The sequence below is a fragment of the Camelus bactrianus genome, chromosome 27, assembly GCF_048773025.1.
Source record: "Camelus bactrianus isolate YW-2024 breed Bactrian camel chromosome 27, ASM4877302v1, whole genome shotgun sequence".
In the NCBI taxonomy this organism is placed as follows: Eukaryota; Metazoa; Chordata; class Mammalia; order Artiodactyla; family Camelidae; genus Camelus; species Camelus bactrianus.
The window spans coordinates 19934191-19953687 of record NC_133565.1 but is presented as its reverse complement, the minus strand read 5'-3'; the positions used below and the strand labels follow the sequence as shown (position 1 = coordinate 19953687).

Genomic DNA, 19497 nt, shown 5'->3' with positions numbered 1-19497 from the left:
CCACATCCAGAGACTGAAGGGGGTCTGGAGATTGAGTTCATTGATGTAGCCAATGATGCCAATGATTCAATCACTTATGTCTATGGAAGGAGACTCCAAAAAAGGCTCTGGACACCAATGCACTTTTCCTGGTTGATAATCATACATCCATGTGCTGAGAAGGTGACATGTCCTGAGGACATGGACACTTAACATTTGGGACCCCCCCACCCCCACCCCCAGGCTTCACACTATGTTTCTTTTCATTGGCTAGTCCTGGTTTGTATCCATTATAATAACCTTGTAATCATAAGTGTCCTGCTACCCTGAGCTCTGTGAATCAACCTAGGATATGATCAAACCTGAGAGGGTAGTGGGGAGCTCCCAAATTCTTAGCCAGTTGGTCAGAATTACAAGTAACCCGGGATCCGTTGAGTTGGGCTGGTGTGCGAAGTGAAGTCAGTCTGATGGAGGACCATGCCCTTAACTTGTGAAATTTGACCTAACTCCTGGTAGGTAGTGTCAGAATTACAGTGCATTAAGAAATCAAACACTTGCCCTGATGTGTAGCTGCATGAATCAATCCACACTGTGGGAGGGAGTCCTGCATGGGGCTTAAGATCTGAGGGTGAGAGGCTGCTCAAGTCCATCCCATCTCTGCCACTGTCCAGCTGGGACAAATGGCTGCCCTTTGTCCATAGTTTTACCATCTATTAAATAGAAAAAGTAAAAGTAACTATTAAAGATTAATGTGAAACTGAAATGAATTAATATGTTTAAATCATTTACCATAGGAACTCCTCTCATGACTATCTTAAAATAATATTTCATGGTTCCCGCTACCAAAATAATACATTTAGAAAGTATGGCCTAAAGATTAACCTTTTAGTTTCTCAGTAAATTACCTTTTCTCAATGGTTAAACAGTGACAGTGGAAATAATATATTAAATATAAGGCACTGTATTAATATGACAATTATATATATATTTGGAGTAGAAAAAAAATCTAACAATCATTTAATAGATTTTATTATGTTACTAAAAGTTTCAGTTGCCACCTCTCTAATGATATCAGCTTTTTCCTTGTGTGTAACATGCTCTCTTGGGTTCAGGCAAGACCCCAAAACAGAATAACACACTCCAGAGGAAACAGGATAAACAAGAGATGGGCAATCACATCTATCTGGGATAGCTGTGCAGATTTATGTTCTGTTCTTATTTTTAATTTTAATTTTTAAATCAACATTGAGAAAGAAAAGTTGAGATATTAATTACCCGTTTACTGTCAATGTAGCGGAAAATGTAATTTATAGCCGACTTGCAAAGAAAAAAAAAATCTGCGTGCTTAATTTAAGAACTCAAATTATTCAAATAACATTTTGAATTTGATTATTCGTCTAATTGAAATGTCGCTCTTTCCGTCAGAGTTGCTTTTGAGACTCCAATTCCGGCAGTAGTTAACTAAGAGCTCTCTTTGGAAAGGAGAGAGGGGGATTCATGGATTTAAAATGCACGGGGAAATAACTGCATTTGGTGAATGACATTGACCCGAAAGCAATAGTCAAATTCATTAGCAGTCTTTTTTTTTTTTCTCAACCTGGTTGTTGCTCTGGTGTAGAAAGGAATCATGGGGATAATCTGGACCCATAGAATGAGAAAATGAGAGTTCCACACATAGCTCAGAGGTAAAGCCTGTCCAAGCAGGTAGGAAGGAAGGATGCATGGAAATTGCCTTCAGACATCAGTTTAAAATAGAAGGGCAGGAGGCTCTGCCTTAGGAAGACAGTCCCGCTCCTCCTGCTCTAGTCTGTCTCATAGCTGGCTACCCAAGCCAGGGTCTCCACTGAAAAAAGGACAGTAGGTATATGCCCTGGCAGACACTAAGAGATAAATCAGCTTTTTTTGTTTTTTTAATTGAAGTATAGTTGATTTACAATGTTGTGTTAATTTTTGTTGTACAGCAAAGTGATTCCGTTATACACACATATATATTCTCTTTCATATTTTTTATCCTTATAAGTTATTAAAAGTTATTGAATATAGTTCCCTGTGCTATACAGTAAGACCTGTTGTTTATCTATTTTATATATAGTAGTTAGTATTTGCTAACCCCAGACTTTAATTTATCTCTCCCCATCCCCCCCGCCTCCCCCAAATGGCACTAATGAAGTATGTACAAAAAGAAACAGACCCACAGACACAGAGAACAAACTTATGGTATAATAATCTTTTAAATAGTTGCCAGAATTTATTATTTTTACCATTATTAAGGCACAATTTGTATATGACAAAATGTGCAGTTTTTAAACATACATTTGGTGGTGTTTGGTAATTGCATACTATCATATAGCCACTGCCACCATCAAAATATAGAAAATTTCCATGATCCTACGTGGAGAAAAGGGAGCCCTCCTACATTGCTGGTGGGAATGTAGTTTGGTGCAGCCATTATGAAAAATAACGAAAATAGACTTACCATATGATCCAGCAATCCCACTCCTGGGCATACATCTGGAGGGAACTCTAATGCAAAAAGATACATGCACCCCAATGTTCATAGCAGCACTATATACAATAGTCAAGGCATGGAAACAACCTAAATGTGCATCAACAGATGACTGGATAAAGAAGATGTCGTATATTTATACAATGGAATACTACTCTGCCAAAAAAAGAATAAAATAATGCCATTTGCAGCAACATGGATGGACCTAGAGATCGTCATTCTAAGTGAAGAAAGCCAGAAAGAGAAAGAAAAATACTATATAATATTACTTATATGGTAATCTAAAAAAAAAAAAAGACACTATGAACTCATCAACAAAACAGAAACAGACTCACAGACTTAGTAAACAATTTTATGGTTACCAGGGAAAGGGGGTGGGAGGGAATAAATATGGAAATTTGAGATTTACAAATGTTAGCCACTATATATAAAAATAGATTTTTTAAAAAAAACTTTCTTTTGTATGGCACAGGGAACTATATTCAATATCTTTTAATAACCTTTAATGGAAAAAATATGAAAACAAACATATGTATGCATATGCATGACTGGGACATTATACTGTACACCAGAAATTGACACATTGTAATTGACTGTACTTCAATTAAAAAAAAAAAAAGAACAGAAAGTTTCCACGTCCCTAGAGTTTCCTTATAGATTGCAGTCGGTTGCCTCCCCTGACTTGCGGGCGTTGACAACCACTGATTTGCTTCTTTTATTATCGTTCTGCCCTTCCTAGAATTTCCTGTGATAGAATCATATGATATTTTGTCCTTTGGGTTGATTTCTTTGACTTTGCATAGTATTTTTGAGATTTATCCGTAGATAGAACTGTTTGGAACAAACACATGAAAGTATTCCTGTGAAAATATGCTATCATTTCCTTTGGGTAAATACTTACGAGTCAGATCGCTAGGTCATATAATAAATGTGAGTCTAACCTTATAGGAGACTTCAATATTGTTTTCCAAAGTGGCTATGCCATTTTGCAATCTCACCAGCAACATCTGAGAGTTTCAATTTCTCCTTCCTGACAGCCTTTTGAATTTTAACCATATAGGTGTGTAATGGTATTTCACTGTGGTTTTGCTTTGTTTTGTTTTTCTCCAGCTCTATTGAGATATAATTGATTTACATCACTGCATAAGTTTCAGATGTGCAGCATTATGGTTTGACTTACATATATCATGTGAAATAGTTGAGCACCCTCAGAATTTACTCTCTTATCTTTCCTGTACATCATACAGCAATTTAAATTGTAGTCATCATGTTTTGTACATTACATCCCTAGTACCCATTTACCTTACAACTCAGTTTGTGCCTTTTGACCACCTTTATCAAATCCCCTCTCCCTACCCTTCACCTTTAGTAATCACAAATCTTATCTCTGATCTCTCTTTTTAAAAAAATTTTAATTTTTTTAGATTCCACATATAAGTGAGATCATACAGTATATGTCTTTTCTGACTTATTTAATATAAGACCATTTATGTAGTGACAAATGGCAAGATTTTCTCAATTTTTGTGGATGAGTAATATTCCATTGAATATATGTGTATGGTTTTAATTTGTATCACCTTGATCACCAGTGATGTTGAGTATCTTTTCATATTTATTGTCATTCATGTGTCTTCTGTTGTGAACTGTTTGCATTAATCGTTTGCCCACTTTTTAATTGGTTATTTGTTTTATTGTTCAGTTCTAAGAGTTTTTTTAAACAAATTCTTGATATCACAAGATATATATGCTTTGCAAATATTTTCACGCTCTGTTTTCTTAACTGCATTTTTCTAAAAGCAATTTTTTTGTTGTTGTTGTGCAGTCATCATTGTCATTATTATTATTTTCACTTTTTTGGGTTGTGCTTTTTGTATCCTATTTAAACAATGCAGCCTTAGCCCAATATCACAAAGTCTTTTTCACTGTGTTTTCTGCTGTATATTTGATAGGTTTATCATGTATGATCCATTTTGTTTTTTATGTGGGGAAAGAGTTGAAATTTATTTTTTTCCCATGCAGATAGTCATCTGTTTCAGCATATTTTCTTGAAAAGACTATCTTTTTCCCATTGAATTACCTTGGTACCTTTGTTAAAAATCAATTGCTCCCAATTCAAATCTTGCTATCCATGAATCTGGTATATTTCTCCACTGTTTTAGGTCTATTAAAATTTCCTTTTGCAGTGCTATGCAGTTTTCAAAGTACAAGTCTTGCATATCTTTTGTTAAGTTATTTCTAAGTGCTTTTTTTTTTAGTGCCATGGTAAGTAGAGATATTTTTAAAATTTCATTTTCAAATTACTCATTGCTAGTATACAGGCGTACAGTTCATTTTTATTTTTTTTTATATCCTTCAAACTTACTAAGTTTATTTTTATATCTAAAAGATTTTTTCCCCTAGACTCCTTAGGATTTTCGCCCTCAAGCTATTATGTCCTCTGCAAATAAAGAGAGTTTTATTTCACCCTTTCTAAACTGTATGCCTTTTTCTTATCTTTACCTTATTACTTTGGCTAAAACTGTAGGACATGGTCAAAAATAAGTGGTGAGAGAAACATCTTACCTGTTCTTGATTCTAGTAGAAAGCATTGATCCATTCACTGTTGAGGATGGTTTAAATATAGGTTTCTCATATATCTTTTTACTCAGATTGAGGAAGTTTCTTCTGTTTTCAGTTTTTTTTTTTTCCATAAGTAGATCTCAAATTTTTTTAGCATTTTTTATTGATTTATAATCATTTTACAATGTTGTATCACGGAGAAAAAAATGTGACAATGAATATATATATGTTCATGTATAACTGAAAAGTTGTGCTCTGCACTGAAATTCAAATTGTTTTTTAATCATCTATTTTAATGATCATATGGCTTTCTCTTTTATTCTGTTAATTTGGGTAGTTATACTGATTGGTTTTTCAAATGTTGAAACAATACTGAATTCTCGGGATACACCCAACTTGGTTATTTTGTGTTATTCTCTTTATGTCCTGATGGATGTCATTTGCTAGTGTTTTGTTAAGGGTTTTTGTGTCTATATTCAGAAGTGAATTTTAGTATCACGATTCTACTGTCCTCATAAAATGGCATAGTATTTTCTTCTCTATTTTCTGAACAGATTTTTGTAGCGTTGATATTATTTCTTCCTTAAGTATTTAATCGAAATGACTAAGGACACTGTCTGGATCTGCAGTTTCCTTCATGGGTGTGTAGTAAAGAATTTGCCTTATCTAAAGGTCTGGCCTTTGATCTTAGCTTCTGGAAAGTGATCTCCAAACCTTGGAATGTCCTGGCTGATAAGAGTGCTATTGTTTACCTGGGAGCCTTGGGCCACACCAGACAGTCCAACAGTGAAATTTATGGTGGGGCTTTGGGCTACACTGTAGCAGCTCTACCAGCACAAGTGCTAAAGACTAAAGGTCAACCACATGACCACTTGTGTGATCATATCTATGTGAAAGACTGAGGTCAATAAAACTGGATTAACAAGGCTCAGGTGAGCTTCTGTGGTTGGCAATACTCCGTGTATATCAATATACATTCTTGCTGGGAAAAATTAGCCCTGTCCATTACTCCACTGGCTGAGGAAAGTCTGCAGTTTTGTTTTTGGAAATGTCCTGTACTCTGCATTATGGTTTTCTCTCTCTGGATGATTTTTAATCTGTATCCTTTTACTACAGTAAGTCATAACCTTAAATACAGTAGCTTCAGTGAGTTCTGTGAGACTTTCTAGCAAATTACCAAACTTGAGGGTTAGATTGAGGACCCTCAAACTTGCAGTTGGCTTCAAAGTGTGGGTTGTTTTGGGACTCTCCCTCCCCAAACTCTGCAGTGAGAAAGTCTCTTCATTTAGAATTCAATTTAAAAAAATCAATTAGGGCTATTCAAGTTTTATATTTCTTCCTGGCTCAGTTGGTAGTTTTTGTTTTTAAAAAACTTAAATTTTCTCTGATGAATTTGTCTATTTCATTTAGCTTGCCACAAATTTTTGGCATAAAGATATTCATAGCATTTCCTTATCCGTGAAACATCGACATGATCTGTAGTGATGTCCCTTATTTCATTCTTGATTTTGGTAATTCTATTTTTTTCCCTTGGATCTGTTTTTTAAAACATGTTTTTAAAATATTTTCGAAGATATTTCCAATTTTTGGTTTCATAACTTTTCTATTATTTCCTCAGTTTCTATTTCATTGATTTCTGCTCTTATAATTCTTCTCACATTCTTTGGGGTCATTTGTTCTTCTGTTACTAATTTCATAGGATGGAAACTCAGATGATTGAATTTAGATCTCTTTTTCTTTCTAATACAGACACTTAAACCTATAAAATTTCCATAAGTACTGCATTAAATGTATTCCTGAAATTTTGACATGCTGGATCGTCATTCAAAATATTGTCTAGTTTCTCTTGTAATTTCTCCTCTAGATAATGGATAAGCATGTCATTTCTTATTTTTTCATATTATTGAAATTGTGATTTTTAATTTTTATATAATTTGTTGTTTTTATTGCTTTATTACTGTTGTTATTAATTTCTAGTATAAAGCCAATTTGGTCAAAAATGTACTCTGAATTATTATTTTTTTATTACTTATGAAGATTTGTCTTATGGTATAGTATATGATATTTCTTGGTATTTATACTATGTGCCCTTGAAAAGAATGTATATTTTGTAGGTTTGGGTACTTTATAAATATTATTCAAATGAAAGTAGTTAATAGCATTGTTTAGATATTTGTTGATATTTTATCACTGTTTCATTGATTGCTGATGGAATGATGTTAATATCTTCAACTATGATTGTAGAATGATCTATTTCTATTCTTTAATTATATTAGTTTTTTTATTCTTGGCTATATATACATATGTAATTTTATATCTCCTTGATTAATTGATCCGTTTATCATGATGAAATACCCTCTTATCTCTGATAATACTTTATATCTTGAAATCTACTTTATTTACTGTTTGCATTGCCCACTTGCTTTTAGTCTATCTGTCCATTTGCTTTTACTCTATGTCTTTATAGCTGAAGAGTGTCTCTTACAGGCAGCTTAGGTTTTTGATCTTGGTTCTCTCTGAAGCTATTTCTTACTATTTTCTTTTGTTCTTGTTTTTATTCATAGTGAGCATGTCTAGTTTTACTTAAAGGAGGACAGTTACATTCACTGCTTTAAAATCCCTGCTTGTTGGTTCCAACACCTGGCTCATCTCCAGGCTAGTTTCAGTTGATTTTCTTTTCTCTTGGATACATGTTCTATTTTCTTGATTCTTTATATGTCAGGCAGTTCTAGATTGTGTTCTGGGCATTATGAGTGTTAAGATATGGAGATTCTGAGTTCTGAATTTTGTATAATGAATATTCTTTCCATTGTTTTAGCAGAGCATTATTTTGGTTGGATTTGAATTACAGTGTCATCTTGGACATTAGAGCTGGTCTCTACTCAAATCTTTTGACTTTATCTGCATTGCTTTCAGTCTGTTCCATGGATACACTATTTAAGATCAGTCAGAAATGTGGGTGAACAGAATCTGAAGAGTCCATTTCTGATTTTTCCATTCCACGATTTCCGCAATCTCTATAATAGTCATGGATTCTTTGATTTCCAATTTCTGGTTCACCAAGTAGCAACCCCTTTGCTTCGTTATCCCAAAACTTGAAAAAAAATGAAAACTCACTTCATTCACTCCCTCTCCTACTGTGCACTCTTCATCAGGTTCTGTCTGCTGTTTTCTTTTTTTTTAATGAAGGTTTTATATTCATTTTTGCATATTCTATCTGGTGGACACTTTTTCTGCTATTACTGAAAGTAGAATACAGCAGTAGTGATTTTCATTTAGTCATTTCCTCATTCTCATCCAAAGTTTGGGACTATGTGAGTCACTAACGTAACCTTTCCTGCACATAAAGTATTTGTCAATCCCTGCCTCAAGTATTAATTTTTTTCCTCCTCTGGTCTCCTGTAACATTTCATCCATGTGTCTATCATAGAAATCAGAGCATGATATTTCCTTACACATGATATTTCCTCCCTGAGGCTATAAGCAATGCCTGTTTATTTTTTGCCTTTCTTTTCCCAGAATCTGAGATAGTCTAGCATGAACCAGTTATCTGATGAATGTTTTTTGAATGAAAGAAGAATGAATCCCCGTACCAACTGCATGTATATTAATGTGACTAGTACAAAAGTAGTCATTTTCAGCTTTTCTTAAATTTGTCTATGTTGTATATATTGCAAAAAGATATCTTTATACCATAAGCATAGTGATGACATGTCTGCTTCTGCCAAAAAAAAAAAAAAAAAGATATAAAAAGGCTAGTTGAATGCTGTATAGCACATTACTGCCTCTAGGTAAAATTGTGGCACTGGTTCACTGCGGCCCCCTTCTGTTTTGCTGTCTCCATTAATCTGACTCCACTCCTCTCCTCTTGCCTCTGTCTGTCGCTGAACCAGATCACTGGAACCTGGTTTATTGTGAGAAAGACATGAACTCTTAAAAATCTATATGTAATCTACCGTAAGTGCTGTGTAGGGTTTATATTTATGGGAAGGCTCTCTAAGTATATTTTCATGATTTTGGAGACTAAGCAACTTTTGTACACAAGAAAAAAGAAGCATTTGCTTTCATGAATATATTTTCTCATGTAGGAGATAAGCCTTAATATTCAAAATAAAATCCTGTCTTCAGTTTACGATACTATTCTAAACAGTTGGACAATCTTTCTTTTTCCTTCCTCCAATAAAATGGCCAACTTATTTATTTATTTTTAAAAGCTTAATCATAGTTTCTTATGGTCCTGGTTATAAACGAAACACACGCACACAATAAAGAACAAAAAAAAAATGCACAAGTTATCTAATTCAACTTTTTAATTGTTAAATTCCTGTCACTTATTTTGATGCCTACAGTTATATATTTTATTTTTTATTATTTAAACTTAAAAAAATGTATAGCTGTCATTCTAGTATTTTAAATGAAATTCTACAAATCTTATCTTTTTATATTTTAATAAATTGGATTTCTTGAACCTCTGCTTATTTTGTACATGAGACCCGTTAGGAAATACTATACGCTTAAAATAAGCAAAAAGCATGGACACTTTTTATTCAAAACAAGTGAATTTTGTGAAGATGGACTTAAAAGGGATTTATTCTTTCTTGTTACCTAAGCAAGAAAACTCTCAAGGGAAAATCTTTATCCTTGCTTTGTTTGATGTTTGATGAGTGTTTGACATAATATTTTTACATTTTCTTCTCTTGTAAAAATCTTAATTGACATTTCCATATAGGGCTAACCGTATTATTACTCATTCTAAATTCCTTTCTATGCTCTCATTCCTTAACCCAATGCCTCTTTTGGCATGGAAGGGTTAAAAAGGCCTGATTAAGCTGTAAATGGCTGACATTTTGCTATCGAGTGTGAATCTGCAGTTAAAACATTCGTGCAAATGAGTTTCAGTGTCTTTTTTAACACAGAGTGCCCCCGGTTGCTCTCTGGGTTGCTCTCTGTTCCTCCTCTTTCTTCTGTTTCCACACTTCATTATGTAAGGGGATAAATTGCAGTACTTTTTATTTCCCACTCTGTTCCAGCCCCACTGAGAATTAAGCTTCCAGAAGAGGCTCTCATTTTGATGCTAAAAGCCCCTGATATTTTGCCCGACCAACTAAAGGTGGAATTAAAAAGAAGCAAGTGGCTTATCTGTGAAGTGTTTCTACCTCATCTCTGTGCAGCCTGTAGCAGAAAAGCTGGAGAGGCAGACTCAGCCCAGCCCGGGGACCCTGTTAACAATCCCAGTGTCTGAGTGGCAGCTGGAAACAAGGCACTGACTGTTTGCCTGCTGCCCATTCTGACAGTATTAGGTAAAATAAAAGTCCTGTTCTCTGAGAAACTTTTCAATAAAACAATTCTCAGTCATTCACCAGTCAAAGGCGAAGAAGAAAGAGCCCCAGTGCCAAGTGCTGTAAACTAGCACATTGTCTTCAGACATTTTCTCACTATTCACAGCTGCAGGGGGAGAAGATGAGAAGGGAAAAGAAGAGGCAAGGGAAGGCATCTTTCCACAGAGATGTCTGCGCACAGCCAGGGAAGCCTCCAATCACATCCCGCACTTGAACTGTGCAATCTGTCCCCAGCTCTCCAGCCCTCCCTGCAGGTCTAATCCCACCTTTTGCTGCCTCAGCACCTTTTCGGTCCTCAACTCCCTTCATTTTATCTGGTAAGACATTGTAAATGTCTAGTCCATTTCCCTGTTGGAAGCATTCTAACTAATTCACAGTTTGGTTTTTTACAAATATTAGACTGCAATACATCTTGTGATTCAAGATGTTATTTTAAAAAGTCTAGCTGAATGCACCAACCTCATAATTTCCACACTGTGTTACTTTGATGTTGTCGATGGTGACATGACGTCCAGAAAAGCTAAGAAATTTGTGAAGTATCTAAAAACAATGATAAATAGACCATAGGCATTTGCCTTACTTATTGCTTTGTCTAAAGTTCTGTCTTGGTCAGGATGTGTTTGTCCACAGTGATGTCCAAGTGGCCAGGACCTTCCTGTTCCAAGAGGGAGCTGGATCACAGATGATGATCATAGTTAGATGATATAAAAGTTATAGATTTTCCCCAACGTCCCAGATCTGAGCTCCAAGTCTTACTTAGGCCCCATCAGGAACAGCTGGGGCTCCTCTCACCAACTCAGAACCTTGGGATCCTCTTTTGTAGTGGCCTGGAGCTAGTCTGTAACTGTGAGCTGGTTTTAAAACCAGTGGTAGCTTGAAATCAACCAGGGTGGAAGTAGTTATACCACAGAAATTGGCCAGAGCTCCAAATCAGGGCATTTATTTGTTTATTATTAATTTCTTCTCTCTCTCTCTTTTTTTTTTTTTTTCCAGAGAGCTGGCTTACTAGCGCACTACTGCATAAAGCACACCGTTCTTGGGACAGGGCCACCAGGAAGACACCTGGGATTCTAGGGGTGAAAACGTATTTCTTCATCCCTGATATTAGCAAAATTTCCAGAAGTTCTTCCAAATTCTATGCTTTGCCTAAGCCTTGATCCAATGACGGATCCTGAGTTGTCACACAGCTGTCACATGAGTAGCCCACGTGACTCTGAACATGGCCTCCCAGCTGCCGGCTGTCGTATAATATCCCCCCAATTTTCCTGCCTACCAGGTTAACTGCAGCCCCAATCAAGATTAAAAATCCACTAAGTATCCCCACAGTGCAAAGAACATCACCCAAATACATTTTCCTGTCTTCATTTCTAGGCTAAGCACAAGAGACTTAAAACTGAACTACTCCCCATGGGATTAAGTACAAAGAGGGTTCAGTTCACTCAGTGGTTATTGAGTGACTATTATATACGGCATAATAAATACATACAAAATTATTTTTAAATGTCCAACAACTCTGGTGAGGAGGAGTACAGATGTTTAGTGAGTATTAATTAGGAGTATGAATGAAGTTTATACCACAATCAGCAAAACATTTTAAGATCCTTTTCAGATATTTTTTTCTAATTCCTGATTTTATGCCAAATGCCCAAACAAATCATTCTTACCTCCCCACTTTTTTTTTCCCCTTTCTCCATCATTCTGCATGTCTCCACACTCCCTGCCCCTGCCAAGGCCCCCCGCCTTTCCTCTGCTCCCCTATTGTTCCATCTAGATGTCTTCTTCTTTCACAATTTTGAGACAGGAGGGGAGGGTGCTGGGCACAGCCATTCAAGGAATGACATAGCAATTAATACCAAAATGGCTGAACATTCAACTCCCACGTGGCCTTGAGGATCAAGATGGTGGGTGATTTGACTTCTGGTAGACCTTGAGCTTCATTATATGCTCATTGTAATATATTAGCATGATAAATCACATGCCCACAGGCGCCATGACAGTTCCAAGGCTAACCACAAAAGGTCAAAGAGTGAGTGGTGGCCCAATTCCTGGGAGTCCCAGCCCCTTCCCCAGGGTAGTTGGAATGGTCCTCTTACTTGTAGGCGTGTGAAGCTGCTGAGCCCATAAAAACTGGCATCACCGTGTCTCATGGCCACTCTTGCTCCCTCATCTTCAAAGGTGGTCCACACTCCGTCTATGGAGTCTGTATCTGCTTTTACTTTAACCTGAGCACCCAACTCCTACACCTCGTGGCCTTTCACTAGCCTTCTGAAACAGCCTACACTCTATACAGGAGGTATCTCTCTAAGTAAATCTATCTTTACTCCACTGTGGCTCGCTCTTGAATTCTTTCCTGTTCAAAGCCGAAGATCCACACTTGGTGGGGCACGTCCCAGGGACTCAGCTGAGACCTGGGACACAGCCCTTCTCCTGCTCTACGTCCATCTTTCCTGTATCCCTTTCTGATCCAGCAACTTGCCCTCCCTAGGTTTCTCCAGGTGAGGAAGTATTGCATTGCACCGCTCAGCCCAAAGCCTACCGCTCATCAATTCAGATATAAGCCTTCCTTTTCGATAGCAGGAAAGTGAGTTATTATGAATACTTATGATTTTGTTTCTAGAAATACAATTTTTGTCTATGACTTTCTTACACATTCTGCCTTTTATTTTAATGCTATGTTACTCTTTCGTAACAGGATTACTACTTTATTGGGAGCCTATGCAACTAATATCCCATCTTTGTGGCATAATGGACTGACAACCTTTATGTATTGTATGCCTAATACATATCTGTTGAGTGGAAAGAATACAGAGGTGTCCCAAAAGCCAGGCACTTGTGTTGAGTCTATTAAACAAACTTTGTAATATTTACTCTGTACTTAACTAGGATCACTTTTCTAAGGATAACTATACTACACAGGACCCAACAAAAATGAGGTTAACTTTTTAACATTGAAAATAACGCAATGTTCTTACAGTCAACGTACGTGGTATTATGCATATACATCCAATATAAGTAACACAGGAAAAAGAGAAAATATGACTGAAAAATGATTTACTGCAGGAGAAGCTCATAAGAAAAGGCAGTGTTATTGTGGGTTTGACTGGTTATGTGCGGGATGTTGTCCTAGTTAAGTGGCCGTGGCTCACATCTACTCTTTATCGGTTGAGTTGCTGTGAGATATTCACTAGAGGGAGCTTGTGTGAAAGAGCGATGCAGTTCGCACACCAGGAAGATTGATTGCATTCATTCAATCCCCGCAGCCTGAAAAATACTTCCTATTTATTTTATTCAGGAGCTTGTTGTAACATATCCCGCAGTTGCCTAGTCATTTTTTTCCACTAGTGAAAAGTCTAATTTCCTTTTCCATTTTTTATTCTTCTATGCAGTTCACTCAGTCCCCATAGTGGTCTAGCAGTCCACGGTATTGGCTGTCTTAGTTCTTACCTGGTTTTATCACCATTCTTTTTATCCCAGAGAATGGCCAATAAAGGAGTTAATCCAATTGAGGTGCCTGTCGGTTCCATGTTTGAGTGATAGAAGATTTTCCTGATTGTTCAACCACTATTTGAACAGTGAAAAAAACTGAGTTAACCCTTTTGTTTGTAATAAATCTGACATACCTCAGTTACCATTTTAAGAATATGTGTCATGGGTAGGGGGCCTATTTCCCACTGCTGGATTTTTCACTTTGATTTATCTTTCAGTCAGATTTTCAATGAGAGGAATTAGTACCCTTTAGCAAGAATTATTTACCATCTTACCAGTCAGCTCAAATCAAAATAGTAGACAGCAATCCAGATGTCAAACATTAAAGGTTTCATTTTGGTATATGTGTTTGCCTCACCGAAGTGTTTAAGACCCGTGTTGAAAGAGGATTTGCTGTGTGTGTATCCTGGGGTGTGGATATGTTCTGGGTGCACGCATGCCCATTAGAGGTCTTTGCCTTTCAGTTTCATAAACGGAATATCCATAAGCCAAAGTCAAAGTCACCAAAGACTGTTGGTAGGTTTTCCTGTTGTTTTTTTTTTTTCATGTCTTCCCCTAAGTTTCCAGCAGAAAGAACTCAATACTAGCATTATTATCACTCTTTAAAAAATTGTTTTGGAAGTTCAATTAGTTGCAAATGGCTTCAACATTCCCTGTACACCCCCACCCCCCCAAATTCTTTTCTGGGCAACATTAATGACGAGGTATGTCGGAGGTCTCAAAGACCAACCTCAGGCTTGACAAGTTTCCCGAAGAACTCAGAGGACTTAGAAAAGTTGTTGCACTCATGGTTATAATTTATTACAACAAAAGTATACAGATCAAAGTCAGCAAAGGTGAAAGGCGCTGTCTTAGTCCGTCTGAGCTACTTTAACAAAATGCCACGGACTAAGTGGTTTATAAACAACAGAAATTTATTCCTCACGGCTCTACAGGCTGGAAGTTCAAGATCAGCATGGTGGAATGAGGGCCCTTTTTTGAGTGTGGAGTTCTCTTTGTATCCTCATGTGGAAGAAGGGTTAAGGAGTCTCTCTAAGGTATCTTTCATGAAGGCTCTGCCCTTGTGACCTGGTTATTTCTGAAAGACTCTACCTCCTAGTAGCATCCTATTGGAATTAGGATTTCAACATAGGAATTTGGAGACAGGAGGGCACAGGTATATAAGGCAGGGTCCAGGCGAAACCAGGTGCAAGGTTCTAGGTGTTTCTTCCCAGTGGAGCAAAAAACGTGCTTAATTCTCCCAGCAATGATGTGTGACAACACATGAAGTGTGGCCAACCAGAGAAGCTCATGTCCAGAGTTTTTACTGGGGTCCAGTCACATGGGCAATGCAGTTCAGTGCCCACGTGACTGACCTCATTACTCAGACTCCAGCCCCATTAGGGCAAAATAGACCTTCATCATGAATCACAGCTTTAGAATAATCTAATCAGACAGTTACAGTATGGTCCAAGGCATCTCAGGCATCTAAACCACCCTTATCGTGTCTCAAGATCTCAGAGTTTATCTCTCTTGAGCCAGCCAAGGGTGAATCCTGAAGACAGTTCTCTCTTCGGAGTGTTGGGAAATTTGAGCAATCCAAGCCCACCGAGCTCATCTTTTCCTTCCCAAGAGTGTTACTTAACGTTGGCTTTCCTTGGCCAAATATTTAAGATGCACTGAGTTAAGTAATATTAAACAGCTTTCTCCACTGCTCTTAATATGCTAATAACCATTGAAGTATTCCAAGTGTATGAGTGTAAGTGTTTATCATCGCTAAATGGGTTTCAAAATATTTCCCTTCCCTTGAGATCTTATTTTAGGAAATGTTAGTCTAAATGACTCGTCACACTTGAGCAAAGTGTCTGTCTCATCAAAGAAAATGTTAGTTAAAAGGGCAAATGGAAAAACAAACAAGCACAAGAGTAATTGATAAAGGATCCAGTTAGGTATTTGTTACAAAGAATTGTACTTTTCTTAGTACCTGTTTTCTCTACCGTGTTTTAGTTGGTAACTTGCTTCCAAATATCTCACCAACCTTTAGAGTGTATTTTCAATCAACGTATTTTCTTGACCTTTGTCTCTTGTGTCATGAAGATGGATATTGGGTTAATACCGTATTTATCAGAATTACTCTCCATAAGTTTTGAGCTATTAAAAATATAGCAAGATGTCTTAGAAAAATCAGCAGTCCATGTTGATTGAACAAGAAATGAAGTCATCTTCTTGTCTCTGAACAACAGGTTTCCCACATTTTAACTCGCTGGTTATATTTGTAATGACCCAAATCCCTGTTAGTGTTGATGGAGCTACAGCTGGGCTATTAAAATTCATCTTATTGTAGTTGTTACTGCCATTCTTATTCTGTGAAATCTGCAGCAGAGAAAGCCATAAATGAGGAAAATGCGCAAGGTGAAAGGGAATTTGAAATTAGCAAACAGTCATTTGAAAACTTAGTTTAAAAAATCTTACGGTTCCATTAATGCAACGTGATGTAAAAAGACTCTCCCAAGCATTTTCTTCTCACATAAAATCATGCAGTGAACACATGGGTCTTACAGCGGCTGATGACAACAACATGTGGAAAAACTACATAGAAGCTAGTCCAGCTGAAAAGACATGGCTGTTCATCTCACCATACTATCTGCTACCTGCCCAACACCTGTAAACAGGTGTGCTTACAAGCTCCTGGACCAAGTTCACATAGTTACAGTTGGAAAAAAAAAATCTAGAAACAACATATTAAAATGAGTGTTGCATGGGTATTTATGGAACAAATACAATTTGAGATCTTCTCCTGGGAAATTAATATGGACTCTGGTCTATATTCACTTCCTAGGAATAGACATCCGATTTGTCCCTTCATGTGGCTGCATGTGCCTATCTGAGAACTAATGGTAGCTCTTCTAATAGAAAAAGAAAAATGTAATGTGAAAAAAACGAATTACTGAACTTTGGCTTTTGAAATATACCAGGCTTGGTTTACGGGTGGAGAGTCAAATGGCTCTTGCCGTAAGTTTAGGGAAATGCGGGGTTTTAGCACAGCAGCCTGAGGGTAGACCAAGGAGCGTTTCTGTAGGGCTAAGTGTTCCAGGGTGGTAGAGAAAAATCTAAGGGGGAAATAACTCAGTTGCTATATTCCCTGAGCAGCAAATGCCTTGGAGAACTTGAAGAGATCTAATATGCACAGTGAAGTTGCTTCTGGGTCCGTATTAAGCCAAAAGAGTCCGCTGTCATTTCTTGTCCTTCAAAAAGCCTGTTACACAAGAGAGCCTGTTGATAGTGGTGCTTGTGGGAATAAATGGAAAGACGCTATGCCTCTTTCAAGAGAAGTAGGGCCAGGAGGAAATGAGAGCCGTGATGGATCCGGGAAGCAGCTGCATTGTGGTCCTCACGTGGACCAGAGCTTGTGGCACTTGGGGCTGGGTTCTCCAGGAGGCAGAGGCTTTTGTAGCTCTCTCTACTTGTTGGAAGGATGCTGAGCTTACAATCACATGGGAGTCTTTTACCATAAATATTAGAAGAGTTGATATTTCCATCTTGTAGATGAGGAAAATGAGACTAAAGCAAGCTTACTGAATGAAGAGGCTGCATCTAGGATAGGTCTTGAGATACACTTCAAAGTTGGCGTATTTGTCCGAACCTCTACAATAATAAGGATGCTGCTCCCAAGAGTTTGAGAATGAATTCCTTATCCTCAACTCTCAGGTTTAGTGGAACATTTAAAATATATTAGTGCCAAATTATGAATTTCTTTTTTAAAAGCCCCCAAAGAAGGAGGAATTCAAGTATGATGTGGCTCATTGCATGAACCTGTCTGCACCCCAGGGTCCTATTTCTCAGTAAGTTTTTACTGCAATATTTTCAGTATATCCTGTTTTGTGAATCTGGAAAAAAGTAACTGGAGTTTGCTTTCTGCCTCACGAGCTTAGATGTGAAGCCCTTACCAGCTCCAAGTTGAACAAACACACACAAAAAGGTGCCTAATCCTCATGTGCCTTTAATTTTTTTTTTAATTGAAGTATAGTCAGTAACAATGTGTCAGTTTCTGGTGTACAGCATAATGTCCCAGTCATGCATATATATATATATTTGTTTGCATATTTTTTCATGAAAAGTTATTACAAGACCTTAAGTCTTTATATGCCTTTTTACTTGCAAAAGCTGAAGAGTTTGGTAATCACCCCAACTCTGGCACTAGGTGGAGAAACTTAGTGACATGTTGAGTGAAAAGCTACCCAGTGTTAATAACGGTTTTGAAAGAAATCAGGGAAGTTAATCATGTGTAGACACAGGGTTAAGAAGCAATGTAACAGACTATTAAGCTTAATATAGATATGTGATATAAGCATATGCAGACAGCCATTAGCATAAATTCATGTTACAGAAGAGCAGCACGGCATGCCGCTGGGTGGATTTATAACGTCTGCGAGGGGCAGGGTGGAGATCGATGGGAGAAGGAAGTGGGTCAGAGCATCCAGATACAGGTCCTGGATCAGGCTGATAAACCCCCTGCAAATTATAACCACATTATTTCTGAATGGTGTTATTGCTAACTCTTTATTCCACAGACATCAGATGAAGGGATAGGGAGCAGGGGAACCTCCCAGAGTTTCCAGTGCATTCTGCGTGAGAACTAGCCACCTCTCTTAGCAAGACCTGGCTTCCCTGAATGCTCACAGTCATTATTCTGCTGATGAAGAACATTTATAGACAGGAAAATAGAATATTCAGTTAACTTTTGGGGGGAAATTTCTATATCTCAATGTAATTCTAGAGATAGTTATATCTTGACATTCTTTCCTTTTTCATGACACATGATGATCTAAAAATTATGTATGACCATCAAGCAAACTTACTGCAAACATTCAGTGTTTAAAAATGTTATTCTGGGACTCTGCCCTTCAACTAACACAATGAAATCAGTTCTCTCTGTCAGTTTCAATCAAAATCTCCTTGCAAGGCTTTCTGAATTATTTCTGGGAATTCCCATTTTGGAGATGTTCTGCTTTTCTGGTTTATATGGAATAACAAATTGTTTTGTCCTTTAGGTGGTTCTGATATCAAAATCTGGAAAATGAAAAACACCTTCGAGAACAGAAGAAAACAGTTATCATCAATTATCATGACAGAAAAGTTTACTTGGATTGGGTTGCCATCGGTTTTTTGTTTTCTCTAATTTTTTGAATTGGGAATTGTCTGAGAAATTCTTTTGTATGCTGACGTGTTCTTAGACAAGCTGATCAGAATGAGAATAAATTGCTTGTAAAATTTTTGAAGGACTATCATCCTCCCATTTTTCTAGGAGAAAACAAACCTTTGGTTATCAGCCTTTCTTCCTCCCTCTTTCTTTTCTTTTCTTCTCTACTCTTCTCTTCTCTTTTCTTCCTTCCTTCCTTCCTTCCTTCCTTCCTTCCTTTCTTTCTTTCTTTCTTTCTTTCTTTCTTTCTTTCTTTCTTTCTTTCTTTCTATATATAGTGTTTTGTAATAGTCTATAATGGAAAAGAATCTGAAAAGAATATATATGTATATATCTGAATCATTTTGCTGTACACATGAAACTAACACAACATTGTAAGTCAACTATACTTCAATAATAAATGTTGTTGTTAAATAAATAAAAATGCTTGATGAAGAGTGGAAGCCGTG

The 19497-nt window shown here is 37.0% G+C and overlaps 1 long non-coding RNA gene across 1 annotated transcript; it reads left to right on the top strand.

Moving 5' to 3' along the window:
• Window positions 1-5989: 5989 nt before the first annotated feature.
• Window positions 5990-19491, top strand: LOC141575239 (uncharacterized). The gene is made up of 3 exons (XR_012502678.1): window positions 5990-6143; window positions 17557-17690; window positions 18900-19491. It is a non-coding gene; the product is annotated as an uncharacterized LOC141575239 (long non-coding RNA).
• Window positions 19492-19497: the final 6 nt, after the last annotated feature.